This window comes from Strix uralensis, chromosome 5 (genome assembly GCF_047716275.1).
Source record: "Strix uralensis isolate ZFMK-TIS-50842 chromosome 5, bStrUra1, whole genome shotgun sequence".
NCBI classification, from domain to species: Eukaryota; Metazoa; Chordata; class Aves; order Strigiformes; family Strigidae; genus Strix; species Strix uralensis.
In genome coordinates, this window is record NC_133976.1 from 24,577,766 (window position 1) to 24,590,569 (window position 12,804).

The window sequence follows — 12,804 nt, forward strand, 5'->3', positions numbered from 1 at the left end:
GATACGCATATGACAGTTAAATAATTCATATAAGGAGTGTTCATGACTTTTCCTAAATATCTATTAATTTCTGGAATGTCATTCTACATCATAGAGTCCACATCAATTCTCAGATGGTTACATGCAACACCTGTTGATATCAGTGGAAGCTGTGCTCTGTCGTATGTTATACCACCTGATAAATATTTCCAGAACAATCTGATTCCTGACATCAATATGAGAAAGGAAGATTTTTAATATTCTGAGCAGTGTGTGATGATACTTTGCTTTACAAGTGCATTGTGGGAAATCACTCTATATTTCAGTGATTATTAAGTTTAGAGTGAAATTACAGTAGTAAACAGCCTACGAATTAAACAATGTCTTACTATTATCTTGCCTATGAACTTCATGATTGTCATCTCTGCATCTTTTCACTTGTGAGATGTGCCAAACTGCAGTACCACTGTCCTAAGAAAACTCTGTAGAAAAGTCCTCTCCATAGAGACCAGAGGCGCTGACCCACAGAATGCAGAAACCTTCGTCTCTTTGTTTTCTTCTGATCCCAAGAGTTTCGTGAAACTATTATGAAGGGTAGGTGAGAAAAAAGGCAGAGTTAATAGGTAGTGATGGCATTTTCAGAGTTTAAGAGATGTACAAAGTAATTATCTTTAATCACTACTGCAGTCCTTTTTTCCCTCTTTTTTCCCTAATTATCTCTGTTTGTGATTTCTACTATCATTTAGCCAAATACACTAGCTGCGGGATATGTGAATCCTCTGGAATGGTTATTGGATATTTCTCCAATGAAGGTAATGACCTACACTGTTCATTATGATCCTTTTTTTAAAATCTTGTCCACTACAGTTCATGCCTTCTGGCTTTTTTTCCCTCTTGACTTTTTCTCACACATGGAGACTGGCTTCTGTCAGACCAACAGGAAAATGGACAGATGACTCACTAAGAAATTGGACTGCTGACCCTGGCAACACTTAATTTGCTGCTGTGTTAAAACTACCTCTCATCAGGCTGACCTTATTACCTTGCTGGCCTTCTCTTGCCTTCTACTGGTTGAAAGCACTTACTGTCTGCAGCTGTTTTTGTCTTCAGGACAATGTGGTGTTAGTTTCTGATAAAGCTCATACTTACTACAGTAATAAACCTAATAAATAAGAATAAAATTTGCCCACCCTGAGAGAAATGTAGAGCTGGAGGTCAATACAAATGATAAATTCTCTTTGTCAATGCATAGCTGTATCTGTTGAATATCACGTAAGTCAGACTAATAGCTATAAAGTACACATTTTTCATATTATCTGATTAAAAGCCATGAGGCAGGCTGAGAAGAAAGGAATGATTAAAGATGATGAGAGCATGCAGAACTTCAAATTTCTGATGATTCTATTCGTTCGTAGAGTGATCTTCTGTCTGAAAAAGCAATCTGGATAAAAGTTTCTGTGTTGGTGGGGCAAGGTTTTGGTAGCGGGGAGTTGCAGGGGTGGTCTCTCTGGAATTTGGTCAGGGACTTTCCTGTGCTGGACATAGTCAGCTCCAGATGGCTCTGGACCCATCGCAGGCCAAAGTTGAACCTATCAGTGAAGTTGGTGTTGCCTCTGTGAAAATGTATTTAAGAAAGGACAGAAAATTCCAGAGAGAGGAGGAGGCAACATGGAGAGAATAAGCGAACAGAGATAGGAGGAGGAAATCAGAGGGAAACAGGAGAACACTGAGGTCAGATGTGCTCCATGGCAGAGCACATATTCCCGAAGGAACAAAGCCCATGGAAGACCCACACCAGAGGAGAGGAAAAGAGCAAAGAAAGAGCAACAAAAGGAACCACTATGTCCTGACTGCAAACACCATCACTGCTCCACCATTGCTGTTCCTTGCCACACTGAAGGCACTGCGGCCATAACGAAGTGCGAGGAGAAGTGTCTGTTGTGAAGTCGAGCCTGTGAAAAGGTGTGGTGTGTTTTCCCTAAATGTTTTAATGCTTTTTTCTCGTTTTGGTTTTTGCTTCTTAATACCTGAAAGAGTAATTAAATATTTATATTAATTTTCAATAAATTAATTTGCCCAAGTCAAGTCTATTCTGCCTGCCACAGTAATTGGTAAGTGACTTTGTCTGTATTTCAACTCATGAGCTGTCTTGTCCCTGTTCTATTTTCTCCATGCTGAGAGTGGGGAGAGTGAGTGAGCAGCAGGGTGGGTGCTTGGCTGCCAGCCAGGGTCAACCCCCCCCAGACTTTTTTGGTGATTATCTTTTTGGTAATGTTGCTGATTTCTTCAGTCGTCCCTAGTCTTAAAAAAGAAATGAGCCTTTTCTGGAGGAATCCACCTGTCTAAGCCACAGAGAAGCTAAAACTCCTGCAGTGCTCACTGTTGTAAATACTTCAGAGACAGCTTCACATTTGAGAAGACATATTCAGATATGTAGTGTTTGATCAACTGTAATGTTGTCCTGTGAACAGAATCACACAAAAGATTCACATGACACTAGCAAAGAAATACTCATATTCACCAAGGTTGAGACAAATGTGATCTATGTGACTCTTCCTAATGTGTCTTCTTGGAAAAAGTCCTGTTTTCTTAGAAAATGGCATCTTGGGCATCCTCTCTAGAGCTATAAGTTATATCAACATTAATAATAATGTGCAAATAAATTTAACTTCTCCTATAAGAAAAGATTATTTGTATTACCAAGAGTTGCAAGCTCCAAATTTGGTGTGTTATTATACTCCTTCATGCTTGACTGCTTTCCTAATAATGCAGAAATCAGTATCAGAAACCCTTGTCTATATTCAGTGCAAATGCAGCATCCAACTGCAATTTTTCAAAATAATTAGATGCTTGGTTGAGCACCTAGTTTTAGCCAATTCAGTTGAATGCACGTGTAATTATGATATATCAGAAAATACTGTTTACAGTGTTTATTTTTTTTTGCTACTAATCATATTATCAAATAAATTTTAAAATTTAATTTTGAAACCACTTAGCACTTCTTCTTAGATTTTTATGAGTTATCTAAAAGACGACTATTAAACCAATAACATTAAAACACACAAACCACAAAACTGAATGACACTGTCAATACAAAAAAAACCCCAGACAACTAATGCGGCATGAAAATGTGGCAATGAACAATCGTGCAAGATTGTGTAAAAAAACCCTAAATGACAGCTTTTAAGCACTTATTAACCACATCTAATCAAATACAATGAACATATACTAAGCCACAAAAAAGCAACTAAAGCTTTCTCAGCTTTCTATTACAGAGGAAGTTTTGATTCCTGATCAGAAATACAGCTTAGAGCAGATTCATTGGGAAGTTTCAAAGCATCTCGGTAGAGTCTGGTTCCCGGACATAATGCCCACATGGTAAAGTCCTTAAAAAACTTCAGGGCAGATGGAGTAGTACCTTAAACCCAAGCTTACCAGATTGCAATTTACTGTATAAGCTTATTTAATACTATAGTTTCTACTGTAAGTTACTTCATTGTTTGATTAGAAAATTAATTTTTCATTCAAAAATTATTTACGAAATCCCAATTCAGAAGTAGAAATCGTGGATAGCTCCAAAACCCTTCTTCATCCAAACAGAAATCTGTTTTCTGTTTTAGATTTCTTGTTCATTGACAGTGACCTCAAACTTTTATGGAAATAAAAAATGTATTTAAAATACTGGAATGTACCTGCAAAATAGCAGTTTTAATATGCTGTCCTTCTTTGATTTAGATACTAGTATTGAACACAATCAGATTTGATCTTAAACAAACAAAACCCCACCAAAATTGCATGCTTCTGTTGCAGACCAGCGCATTTCTAAATCCAATCATCTGGATGACAAGATAAAGATTATAAGGAGTATTTAGTAGGCTGTGAAATGTACGTGTTCTTTTCTATAAAAGTCATAAAAGGCAAGAGAAATACACAATAATATAGTTTAGACAATTAAAATATCAAGTTTGCTACCTTATTCAACAGATTATTAGATCCATCTAAAATATATTTAGAGTGCAAAGAAATAGTAGTGTGAGCTACCAAAAGTGGTGTGGTTTGTTTTCCCTCTATGCATTTTAACGTAGTTTGCTTATGGCGTCTCAGATCTGTGTCTAAACCTGTTCTAAGGTATTTTATGTCTAGCTCAGGAAGCAAAAGTATTCTGGGGAAAAATGTAGATACATTGTATTTAAAACCACATTGGAGTTAATGAGCATTTTTTGCACATTAACTGGTTTTGCAGCATACGGTTAGATGGAATAATGTATGGTTTGTTAAATATGATGACATGGATGTGAACAGTGTGAGACAAGAAAGTTAAAATTTGAATGGTGACCAAGAACCTTTTAACAAAACCTTTGATCTTTTGGCTGCTTTCAGTTTGAGTGAATGACATTGTAACAGTGGCTTAAGCTGTATAAAAATTTTTAAAATTTAAAAATTTCCCCAGGGAGGTGGTGGAGTCCCCATCCCTGGAGGTGTTTAAGAGTAGGGTTGACATAGCGCTTAGGGATATGGTGTAGTTGGGAACTGTCAGTGTTAGGTTAATGGTTGGAGTGGGTGATCTTCAAGGGCTTTTCCAACCTAGATGATTCTGTGATTCTGTGAAATTGTTAATATTTATTTCATAGTCTGCATATGAACAGACTTCCATCCTTGGCTAGTGATTGCTTTGGATTCACGTAAATAGCTTAGAATACTGCCATCTAACTGAGAATAATACAGCTTTAAGAAGTGAATAAATTTAAGTAAAAGTTTTGTACCAGATCTTATAGAACCATAGAAAAATGGAGTTGAAATGACCTTCAGAAAGTATCTTATCCATCCATCTACTCTGAGACAGATCAGATGGTTAAACTAAATATTTCATTAACCTAGTTCAAAAAAAACCATTCAGTAATGCAGATTTCAGAAAAATTATTCCATGCCTCAACGTTTATTTTTTTGTCAGAAAGTCTGTCCCATTAAGAATAATTCATTTTGGAATTTAAGCTTATTACTTCTGCTATGTACCACTGACACACAGAAACAACTATTTCTTCTTTGTTTCTATTTTTTATGTACCACATGATTCCACATGAGAAAAACATATTATTGACTTTAGGCTAAGTAACCCCAGGTCTTTCTATCCATCTTTGGAGGTCATCTTTTCTAAGCCTTTCATCATTCTTGCTGATGTCCTTCAGAACCCCTCCAACTGACCTATGTTTTTCTTGAAGTTTTATGACAGAAACTGAACACATTACTTGAGCTTATCAGAGCTCTTGAACAGAAAGGTTATTTTATGTATCTTATAGTTTATTTATGTAATTTTTTTTTTTTTCAGAACAGAATGACATGGCTGACTCACAATCAGTTTGTGATTCATTCCTTTTTTCTCTAAAAAACTACGACTCATCCCATTGTTTACCCTCATGTATTTATGCAGTTGATTATTTTTGCTTAAGTGCAGCATCTTTTGCTTGTCCCTGTTGACTGCATCTTATTTTTTAAAATAATTTTCTTTAATTTGACAAAATACTTCCATAGTACAGCAAAGAATCAACATCGTCAGTATTTGATATTATTTAAGAGTCTTTCTTAGAATCATAGAATCATAGAATGGTTTGGGTTGGAAGGGACCTTAAAGGTCATCTAGTTCCAACCCCTCTGTCATGGGGCAACAAGAAATTCTTCAGTTTAACATGCCTCCCAGGTGTGCTATATTTTAGAGGCCACAGCAACAACTCCATTGTCAAGGTTGTAAGAACATACCAGCACATTCTTGTAATTCTGGAGGTGCTGATTATCTGTTCTGACACTTTTATCAAAATTGAGCTCATGCAGTACCTGTCAAGAGCTCAGTAATCTGTTAAATAAGCTCTTAACACAGTTGAAGAAACCTTATTACTGCAAAATTCCATGTGGCTTTAAGTCCCATTGAAGTCCACGAGAATGTAAGACATTAAGTAGTACCACACAGGTGCATTCAAAAAAATGTGGCCAGTAATGGACGAAATCACAAGCACTCTTGAGTTAAGCAAACTCTAGAAGTAAAGATGAGTGCAAAATGATCACTAAACTGTTATATCAGATACTATCACAGAAGTCAGAAGTTTTTCCTGTGCTTCTCCCTTATTCAGTTCCTGAGGGACATTTTTTCATTTCAGTCATGGTCAAAAAACAAATGGCATATTCTGCCTCAGTTTGAAAATTCTGTCCATTTCCAAATGTAAAAAAATGTTTATGTTTACCATGTTTTGCAAAATACTGTTTCTGTTTTTCTGTAATACGGAAGCTTCAAAAAATAATCATCTAGTTTAAGAAAATAAACAGATAAAAATGTTTGGAAGATTAAAGACAAACATCTTCAAAGTTATAAAAGTTTTAAAATAAGGTGGTCTGTCATTCATGGTAGAACAACTTCTGTTCCGTTTTTCATAGAACACTGAAGCTAAAGAAGTTAAGAGCACTGGATATCCAATACTTTAGCTTCAGGGTACCAAAAACCACTTCAGGCCCTTTGAGCTAAAACCCCAATTAAGGACTTCTTAGAGAATGTTCAGGATATCTCAGGATAGGAGGTGTAATAAAGGTGTAATAAAGTAATTCTGTTTAAGTCGCAGGTCTTTTCACTCCTTTATTTCCTTAGTTTTGATTTTAATTTAATTTTCCCTTTACTTTTATCTTACTGAAAGCCAAAAGAAATACATAATTTTTAAAAAATACATTGATGCAAAGCCAAAGTGAGAATTAATTTTAAAAAGCGGGGGGGGGGAAGAGATGCTTTTTGTGCTTTTAGGGTATTTGATATATACCAAAAAGTCTGGGTTATCTTAAATTATAATTAATTTTATGTACTGAAGTTTTCTCCAGGCTGGAGAATGCAACAATGTCTAGAAAACTGGCACCATTCTCACACAAGCGAAAGCTAAGAAACTTAATAGAAATAGGCTTCCCAGTAACATCTCTTCCCAAGTCTCCTCTTGCTTCCTGATGTACTTTTTGGTTTCAAAGTATCTCACTACATTATAAATTAACTGCAGTTCTAATTGTCTCAGTGTATTTGGACTGTAAACCTAGTGGGGTGGAGACTGGATTTTTTGTTCACAATTGCATTGTTAAAACACAAAAGGATTCCAGTTTATTATGGCATCTATAGATTTCCACAAGGAGGACAATGATGCCTGTGATAATACTCATAGTTAGACTTTCATTCCTGAAACTGAAGAACCTGAATTTTCCCGGGTTCATAAAAAATTATGTTTAAAAAATCAGAAAAAAAATTCTCAGGTTTTAATATGTTTCACAGAAAAGCAATTGCTTCCTTCAGTTAATGAAAATAACAGAGCAAGGAACACTTTACTATTTTACAAGTAAAACTTAAATAGCTCTTACAAAAATAGTTCTATTTATCTGTGCTCACACAAATGCACCCTTTAATAAGCTCTTTTAATGACCTCCTTGAAAATATGTCCTAGGTTCCTGTCCACCGTCATCTCCATCTGAAGTACACCTACCAAAATTCACGTGCAATGAATGGACATAGAAACAAATGCTCCAATATTAAGTACAAGCACTTAAAAGACTAAACATGTCAGGGATGCCATTTTGGTTTTAATTACCTTGTACCTATGAATGTTGTGCTTTTCTTGCAGAAATAGCTTAAGATATTCCCGGTTTTATTCCTGTGTTTGCAACAAAAGATCCAGGGCTTCTGAAGTGCTGGGGTTTCCTTTCATTGTCTTACTCCCAGGATATGTGTCACACTATGAAGTGCTAAGGCTTGGACAATAGGCCCAAGCCAGAGTTGACCTATAGATGAATCCTGTATATTTTATAACTGATAACCATTGTGCTAGTAGGTATTGTACTAAGTTATAACAACCCACTTACCCTGATGTAAAAAGTGCTAAAACATTGAAATACTGCAGCCTGAACAACAGGCCCCAAGCTGAAGCTGCTAACTTAGTATGTAATCATTAACAAAGTATGTAAGCTCACTAGCGAAAGATGCAGCTCAGACAGAATATAATCAGTAGTGAGGATGAAATGCTGAGAGAATATATCCAACTTCCCTTGTTTAGCCTTGTTCAAGGCTGAGAACCCACGTATTTGGCCTTGTTAGAAACTCCCTTGGTCTCCCCCCCCGAGCCCTGGCCAGGCTTTGCGTGGAATCCAACAGGAGAATGAAACCAGAAATTTTCTGCTCAAAACAAAGGTGCCAGTTATTCTCGCTTGCTGATCTCTGGTATATAAGGCTGGACCCGTTTGCAGTGACTTTGGATGCCTCACCTATGGGTGGATGCACCGTGTAGGATTTCCCACTTGCCGGGACAGGCTCTCCAAATCCTCACTGTAACTGGGGCTCCCCAGCGACTGCAGATCTGGATGATGGTAACGTATGCAAGTGGTGATGGATCTTTCTTAATCACTATTCTCTCTCTCATGTAGTAATGATTTGATGCATTACCCTGTATTTTCATGTTTGTTGCTTTAGGTGCATTATTCTGCCTTTTCTTACTGCATGTTTTCTGTATTACTCTGTTACATTATTTGGTTATCACTAGTAAAATATGCCTACTCTTTTCACTCTGGTGTCTGAGTTTAATTGGTATCCTTAATCAGCAAAACACACTAACATATCAACTCCTTGGGAAATCATATAAATTAGATTTATTTTTGCATTAGCCTTCTTAGGCATCAGTTATAAGCATCAGTGAAGGAAGCACAAACTTCTATAGCTAGTCAGACAGCTGAGGTTTTAGAATCAAGAACAATATTTCAACATTCTTAGAGCTAGGGAGTATTTAATTTAAAATACAGAAAAACTACTATGCAAAGAGATAACAAATATCCATTATTGTTCATTTCTACAGAAGGCTTTTGGGTAGCTGCCTCATTTGAAAACAAAATCCTATTGCTAAGCAAATTAGCTAAGAACACAACCACAGAGCAAGCATACTTAATGACTGTATTAAATTTAGAAAAGAAAAACGTCTCATTCTAAACAAAGAAGCAGACTTAATACCAGCAAACAAAAATCTAACCTGCAGTATGTGTGATGATTTGATGAATAGGAAACCCTTGAAACCAGTGGAAAGACTAACACTGATGTCAAACAGCTTTGGGTCAGGTTCCAAAATTTACACTGGCTCTTTATATTCTATTAGTATCTGTATTCTTGATGCTCAAAACACCAGTGAGTTCTGAAGTAGCCAGAAGGCACAGGAACTATTCCTTTGTGAGAGACTCCACGTATCATGTATCACCTTCCTTTGCAAGAAAAGTTGGACTTTTTCAGACATGTTTTAGACTTGCTAAACCACAGAATTGCCACAAGCAGAGATGTCTCCAGAATCACAACAGTGGATACCTTCTTCTCTCCCTTGCCTACATTCAGTCTCTTGCTTTCCCTGGACCCTCTCCCATTTCTTTTTCTCATCCCCTAAATATAGGAGAAAATTGTCTCCTGCTCAGAATGAGTCTTTCTTCACCCACTACTCCATTAGGGAGTTATTTAAAGCTGGCTTCTGCTAGTCAGGGAGCCAGTCATGAATCCACTCTGTGAGTGAGCTACTGAAATACCAGCAACAGTCTGTGAAAGTGTTCCACTGCTATCATAAAACTTGTACAATCTATAACCTATACAATTTAGTCTAATAAAAGGTTTATCCTCCTCTGCAAATCTTGCTTCTTAAATTACCATAATGTACCCATTAAATACTTATTAAATGTATGCTCTATTTATTTTTACATCCACATAAGCTATATCCATGTAAGTGAGGTTCAATTACATGGAACACTAATATAATACAAATAGGGAAGAATTACTTATTTTAGTACTTCATATATATATTTATTTCAAAAGACTCTAATTCTGGCCTCTGCATTTCAGGTTTGCCAGCAGTGATAACAAAAACTCATGGGTCTGACTGTCCTTTACAGAAGGAAAATCACTTAAGCACAGCACTTTGTAGTGAGAAGCATGTTATAATCACATGATTTCTTATTGATTCATTGCACATGAACTATGTTTGTAAATAAGCAATTAGTCAAAATGCACTCTTGGAAATCGTCTAGAAATTATTAAATATTTAAATTTTAATAAATCTGGATTTTTAACATCTGTGAGAATCAACAAGCAACATGTCATTTCAGATGTACTGTAAAGGATCTCTGCCCCACAACTGACTGAATTTGGCCTGTATCCATAATAGTCTACTAAAAAATCAAATGCTGTCATCAAAGCAAAGTTAAAAGAGTAGAAAAGGGCTGCCTTTAGCTGTGGAGGTATTTGAAATACTTTCACAACAGCTCTCAAATGAAATGAAAGCTGAGCCTTTTTGAGAGCTGCATTAGTTAGAATCATATTTAACGTTGTATCAGCAGCCTGTGAAATGTCTCATGCTGAACCTGGAAAACATTATGTCAAGACAGCTGCTAATGGAGCTAGCCTGTATTCCTATAGGACAATTCTCTAGCTATTGTTTACTAAGATATCAGAGGGAAATAAGGTCAAACAGATAGAATTTTCGATATTGCTTATGGACTTGACTACCATTGCAAAGTGTTTTCAAATCATATTTGAAAATCTTGCCCAGTATTTTCAAATGGCTCCAAAAATTTGAAAAAAACCCACGAGCTTGAGGTTAGTTTCCCAACCCATTTAGTTTCCTGCCTTATTAACAGAGGTTGTCAGGAACTCCCATGACTAGGTATTGATTTAATATATAATGCTTCTATTTCTGAAAGCTTTGATTCAATGTCTTATGTTACATATATTTTCGATGCACTGGGGAAAGTTTCATCTTGCTGAAGTGAATGGAAAGTTTTCATTATTTTCAGTGGGATCAGAATTTCAGTTGTATTTGGGGATTTTAAGTATTCCTAAACTGGTTGGGAGCATGGGCAACTGTAACGTGGGGACCCTCTTTGCAAACCCCCCATTTCAAAACACAAGCTCAAGAAATAAAGCTACCATGTTGTTTTTATCAGCTTTCATTTAGTAGTGAAAGCTTTAAACATGATTTATTGAAAGTCACACACCAAACCAATGTTAAGATCAGAATTCTCATTTGGGGGGGGGTTGGTTTGGTTTTGTTTTTTTTTTCCCTCTGCAGAGGTATTATTTTCTACTATGATATGTATAAATTGCAGCACATTTCAAGATTACTGCAAGTACCGTGAGAACATACAGTACATACTTACTAGAATATTAAAAATCACCTTCTGATGTAATGCAATTCAATATATCATTCATCTAACTTCTCATATTGACTATAATATTCTACTGTCAGAAACTGGATAATTTCTTGAAGAAAAATGAGTACCTGGAGAGAAAGATGACTATCATTAAAAAACAGTTTTAGAAATTAAAGAAAAACAGATTTCAGGCTAAATTTCTGACAGACCCAACACCTGTTCTGTCAGCACATAAAACTGGGATATATCTTCTTTTATCAAAATTCTGCTCCTCTTTCATTTTTCTCTTTTGATTATACACAGGACAGCATAGACAAAACTCAAATTCCTCTAGGTTTGAGATGACTTTATGAAAGAATTTAAAAGTAAATTTAGAAAAGGAAGCTGGGAACAGAAGCAGTAAAAGATGAGAGAAGATGAGAAGATCAAGTAACCACTTAAATTACTCAGGAGTGCAACTTGATGTTTCCAAATGATTTTAATTTAATTCATCTATAATGTATAAGCTTTCCATGATTTCACTTCACCATAATTATAATTGCTAAGCAGATCTTTCACAAACATGAAAAAAAGAAACAGAAAAGAGTGGGTTAAGGCAGAATTCCCTCACTTTGCACTCTCTCAAATTTTCCAAGGTTTTGACTCAAGGAGCTCTAAAAATGTTTCATTCCTGATTGTATCCTTCATTGCTTTATCAACTTTTTTTCCTGATAAAGTTTTGTTATTGAAACTGTTGTTTTCATAGAGTCATAAAAGAGGAGAGACAATATTCCACCAGAAATGCTCACTTCACAGAACTTAAAATAGTGTAAATATAAGGCTGATTTCTCCAAGCCTTTTGATGGAAACAAAGGACACGGGCAAGTGGCACTAATCCTCTCAGCCTATCTGCTCTGCTGTAGTTGGCTCTTCAGATAGCCAGATCATTAGTCCTCCAGGTAATCAGGTGGGCTTAAATTCCCAGCTCCATTTTAGCTCTGGCTGGGGGCTATTTTTATCACGCCTGTATGACAAGGTCTTAATAATATTTTTGCTGATAACCAAGCATGCTATGTTAATACCCAATGGAAGGTATAGGATTAAAATTTATTGAGAACAGTGATAATCAGAGAAAAGAAACCTGATCCAGAAAAGGTTGTCAGCAATGAAAATGAGTACAGAACATAAATGTCAATGAATGCCCCTCCAGAGGCTTTCTGAACATGCATGGATTTCAATTCCCATTTTTACACTGAATTTGAATTCCAAGTGTAATTAAAACACTTCAGGCTTAAATAAATAGGGGGATGGTTGTGAAGATTTAAAGGTAGAGAAAGGAGAAAATTATTTTCAGTGGGACTTTTTTTAAAGTCACTAAGTGATGAGAAACAAGAAAATGAAAACCGTCCCAGATAACCAGGACTACAGAGATGCGGGATCGGTCCCTGCCGGCAGTGGGTAATCCCTCCCCAGACGGATGGAAAACGGCGCTGCCTCGGGCCTTCCCCAACCGGCAGCCCAAGGTGGGGGAAGACCCAGGGGAACGCCGGGAGGAAGCCGCTCCTGCAAGCGGACCTGCACCGACACGGCCCCTGGAGAGACTGGTCGCCCCACCGCGGGGCATAGGGCCGAGCGGACACGTCCCTTCCCGCACCGGCCCCT